Below are 5,189 nucleotides of genomic sequence, written 5' to 3' on the forward strand. Positions count from 1 at the left end.
ATTCTCTCAAACATTGTTCCCAAGGCCAGGGTCCAAGTCAGCTGCATGGGATTGTCAAGGCTGAGGAAGGCAGGTGAGCTGTGCCTTTGTCCATAGGGTATGCACAGAAACTCTTCTTGTCAGCTGGGTGGCACTCACGGAATGGCCTTCCCTCTGCCAGGCACCTCAATAATCACAGGTGACAAGCAGACTCCTGCAGGCTGGACTGGAAGGAGGCCAACCAGGACCAGCTGACACATCTCTGCTCCAAAGCTGGGTAAGCAGAAGATACACAGCCCTAGTCCTTGCTCCCTTTCTTTGGTTGTTCTTCAAACCTTCAAGATAGTTTCTTTTTGAGTTGATTAACCAATCTCAAGGTGCCAGAACTGTGAAGTGTTCAGTAGTACAGGGCATATGAACACAGCTGCCCTTCATCCACAGATGGCACCCTTTTTACTTCCTCCTCAGGCCATTCTTTGGTTTGGTGTAGAAAGGGCTCAAACACCTGGCAAGTGGGGTTGGGTAGCAGGGGAAAAAGTTACAAGGAAGCAAGAAGATGTGCACTGGGCTGGGCAGGAACTGGGGGACAGTTTGTAGACCTCTCTCCTTTGGACCCTGTCTTTCTCAAGAAGCCATGAAGAAACTGGCCTGAGACAAGTCAGAGAGTAAAGGGAATCTGCCAATTAGGAGGCAGGGCGCAGAACACAAGTCTTGTTACTTCCACCAATCAGCAGTGGTAGCATAGAAAGAAATCCAATAATAATATCCTGTCCTCTTGTAAACCAAGACTCACCCCAGAACCCTCACAGACACACACTCAGAAGAAACTGAATTCTTAAGTCAAAAGAGTTGGAGGAAAAAATTAAAACAAAAGGAACAAATTAGATGGTTGGGACCAAGGACTCAGGAAGCAAGGCGGGATAAGTTCACCCATAGAGCACTTACGGCTCCCAGCATACATTTAAGCCATGTGGATCACTTTTACATGCTGGGAGTCAACTTCTTATTAAAATATAAATGCTAAGACTAGCTCTTTCTGCCTCTGCTTGAGAGACAGACAAGCTGCAGCACGGCAGGGAGCAGACAGGTTCCCCATGATTGTGTGCAGAACTGCTGGGAGGTGTAGAGCAAAAACCTCCCTTCTGGGAGAACTGTTTAGAGGTTTGCAGGCACCCTACAGCACTGGTGGGAGAAGGGGAAGAAGGCTTGGCAAAAACCCAAAGGAAAGGTGTGGCTTCTGTCTGTTCCAGCACTGTGAGCCATCCAGTTGCCCTCTGACACAGTCTTGGTTCGTGGGAATAAGCAACAGCAAGGCAGCTGAGTGTCTGGATCTATGCTAATTTAGGCCTGGATTAAAGGTTTCTGACATGAGGGGATCTGGGGCTCTGCTACAAGCATTGGTTTTCTTGTTTGTCTGCTTTTGCTGATGCAGAATAGATAATTACAATAGAGCAAGGTGTCAGGGAAGGAAGGGACTGCCCATCCTGCCACCAGCAGATGCTGGAAGGGAGATGCTTCTTCCCAGGCATCCCTGGCACTAAGAAGGGCCAAGGAGCACTCACTCTTCCTGACTGTGCTTCTCCTTGTGGGTAGGAAAGACCCAAGGGTGGTGGCAAGCAGAATGGGAAGGATTTTAAAGGTTCTGCTCTCCACTGGCTTCTCTGGCTTTTCCTGCACCCCACTCCGCAGGCTTCCTCCCACAAGTGTCAGACAGTGCTTTCTTTGCCTGCCTCTGACTTTTGAAACTCTGAAATCTCTGTGTGTAGGATTCGCTAGAAAACCGCTGGTGGGAATGGGCCATCTCATCTCAACAACCACAGGTGGCATCTGGACAAGGTGCAGGGGACTCTTGTGTTTCAAGGCCTGAGTCAGATTTAGGATCTGACCCAGCATGACAGTAATCTGCTTATCAAACTGGTCCTTGTCAAAACCAGATTTTTTTTTTTTTTTTTTTTTTTTTTTTTTTAATGAGACAAGGTCTCAGTCTGTTGCCCAGGCTAGAGTGCAGTTGCCTGATCTTGGCTCACTGCAACCTCCACTTCCTGGGCTCAAGCAATCCTTCCTCCTCAGCCTCCCAAGTAGCCGGGATTACAGGCATGCACCATGATACTGGGATAATTTTTACTTTTTTTTTTTTTTTTTTTTTTTTGTAGAGACAGGGTTTCCCCATTTGCCCAGGCTGGTCTCCAACTCCTGAGCTCAAGTGATCTGCCTCTCAAAGTGCTGGGATTACAGGCATGTGCCACCAGACTCAACCCAGGAGCTTTCCTGAAGAGTTCACATAGGTCCTCTTCCAAGTCCTTGAAGTTGGGTTGGATATCTTTGGAAGGATCAGATCTTTGAACTCCTAAGAGAATGGGACTTTTGTCCAGGGCAACCAGGCCCGGTGCAAAGGATATTCCCTCTAGGAGTCAGGCTGCTTTTGTGGGAAGGCCAGCCCATTGTCTATGGCAGACACCTTGATAACAGGCTCCTTCACCATCACCCAGTCTGTGTGCTGAAAGCTAGAGCTATCCTTTGGACAGTCACATTTACCAGTTGTCATTGTCTCTGTCAGTGTCGCAGATGATGTGATCCAGCACCACCAGCGGCTGGAACTGCAGGATCAGTTGCTGGTTAATGTTCTCAGGAAGTGGTTCTGCTTCAAAATGCCACACCCAATAGTCTGCACCTTTATAGCCTTCAACAAAAAGCTGGAATGAGCCAAGCTTTGGTGGGTTGCCTGATGGGGTTAAACCACTGCCCAACTTTTGACACTTTCTCTAGCACAAGCTGCTTGCCCCTGGACATCACTCTGTCAATGGCTCTATAGTTGAATGTCTTATTGGCCAGGTATACTACCTTTGTGAGGAGTACAATGTTGCATTCTAGTTTTCAGTCCACCAGGTCACCCTCTGCCTCTGAGAGGTAACCCTGGTTGAGGACAAGGTATGCACCATGGCCAAAACAGCAGGGATGGCACAGCTTCTGCAACCACTTGATCCACTTAGGATTAAGTTGCCCATAGGGGCTCTTCATTCGTGGATTTGAAGACAAGAGTGATCTTTTATTTACTGGCAAAAAAAGCAAAATGCATATATTAATATTGTCAAGTCTTCAGAATTATTTTCTTATCCAAAGCAGCTAGCAAGAGGCCTCAGTTATCAGTCTTCTCTGTCTCTGCTCCCCTGGAACCCCAGCCTCTGAACAACAAAGAAGCAATAGCAATGGGCTCACAACTCAGAGAATGATGGATGAGTCCATTGTAACCCTCCAGAACCCCGTGAGGGTCCTTGACAAGTAGCTTCTGCTGGAACCCTGGTAGATGGGGCTTGGGAAAGATGATGTGCTTAATGGCCAGTTCTGCCTGCCGCACCGCAGCCTCGAACTCAAGGTCCTCCAGGAATTCATTCAGCTCCTGGTGGGCCTGAGCATTGTGTGCTGCCACAGCAAACCCTGGACCTGCGCCACCACAGTTTGGATGTGGAAACATTCTTCCTGCAGAAATACTGCTCATGTTTTTGGCCTCTGATGACATTATTTTTTTCTTGCAACAATCCATTTTGTACCACAGTACCACGTTAAAATAAAATGAGTCCACATGTACACCTGTATAACACATCCTTTACAACATTAATATAACATTTATCATATTGTTGTTCATAAATTCAAAAATTCTCTGAAAGCTTTTAAGCTATTTTAAGTTCCCTGTTATTAATGCTGTGTCCCTATTTTCTTCTCCAGTGGTTATCTGTAATAAAGACATAATTATTTTCAATTGGATGGAATTAATTCCCTTCTAGTAATTTTTTAAGTTTTTTAGATTAGAAAATACTAATTTTTATCTTTAACAATTGCATTTTAGGGTGAAAAACAATTACTAAGTAAGAAGACTAAAAAGATTGTTAGGGAGAAGATGAAAAACATATCCTACTAAGAAACAAACAAAATTACAAACAGTCATTTCTGTATTAATAATGAGGTACAAAATATTCTTATTCATTGATTAAAACAAATTTAAAAATTCTCATGATGGTACTGTTAGCATAATCAGTTATTGTTTCTCTTTCAGTATAACGAAATGATAAAACCAACTTCACAAATTCAAAGTTGTATTTTCCCCATTGTTTTAAATAATGCCATTATTCTGTATATAAAATTATTTTGGCATTTTAAATAAATCCTAGAAGAATATGCAATAATAGTCCAAAAGATGCCCAATTTTAATTAATGTGGGGAAAATTTGATAGGTAAGCAAACCCAAATATGTACATAAAACTAATAGTTTTCAAAATGTGCTGTATTGAAACTTCAAAAGAATGCGTTTTTTAAACTTTTATTAAAGACCCATATGTTCAGAGTATGAAGCATTTTTATTTCAGTAAGTATAACCACTAGGTATTTTTTGTTTTCTCCAGTATTTCTATTTTCTTTGGACAGTGATGCTACTTACCAGAGTCTTTTAAAACACCAAGACAGCGGAGAAAATTTAGTACGCCATGCACATAGAATTTTATAAAATTGGTTAAAAAGCTTTAGGTTAAAACACTTCCTGTATGAAGCTATGCAATGTATCATAGGGACTCTGTGCTATTGATCTTTATTGTTAAATACTGTAGGCTAGATGGTTTCCTTAAGCTCTACAGAAATTCATGAAGATTGTGAAGCAGTGTTGTACCACATCTCCATCTCTCCATCTACCTCTTCCCTGTTAAAAGACAAAGACACACTGACATTCTATTTATTACTAGACCATTATACTAAACACTTTTTGTATATAAAACTTAACTCAGGTACACAATAATGAAAACAATACATTATTTTCTATCTCTTTATGTCAGTTTCTAGTGGAGAAGATGTCACTCTAAGGAGGAGCCTGAACATAGATTACAAGAGCACCTCTGCTAAGCCAGGATGGTATGTCTAATGCATTTGATGAGGAGTATAACAGGGTTTGCTCGTAACAAAAGTGCAATTCAGAAATAAAATGCTTTCTTTTTCTACGTATCTTTAGGTACCATTTTTACAGAAAGTAAAACACTTTTGGTAAACACTTTTTGTACACTGTAAACACTTTCTGTACTGTAATTACAGAAAGAAAATAGATAAAGATATAGGAAAGGAGATGTAGTGATGGTTTGGCAACAAAAACAATAGAAAGACTGACAACTTTAATATAAAAAAAATTCCATGAATTACTATACACTTTTTGCAGATGAATACAAATTATT

General features: G+C 42.1%; 1 pseudogene; it reads right to left on the bottom strand.

Moving 5' to 3' along the window:
* Positions 1-1,612: 1,612 nt before the first annotated feature.
* LOC101128331 (phosphatidylinositol 4-kinase type 2-alpha-like) lies at positions 1,613-3,475 on the bottom strand (annotated as a pseudogene).
* Between the last annotated feature and the right edge of the window lie 1,714 nt (positions 3,476-5,189).

The sequence above is a fragment of the Gorilla gorilla genome, chromosome 4 (assembly GCF_029281585.2).
Source record: "Gorilla gorilla gorilla isolate KB3781 chromosome 4, NHGRI_mGorGor1-v2.1_pri, whole genome shotgun sequence".
Classification (NCBI taxonomy): Eukaryota; Metazoa; Chordata; class Mammalia; order Primates; family Hominidae; genus Gorilla; species Gorilla gorilla.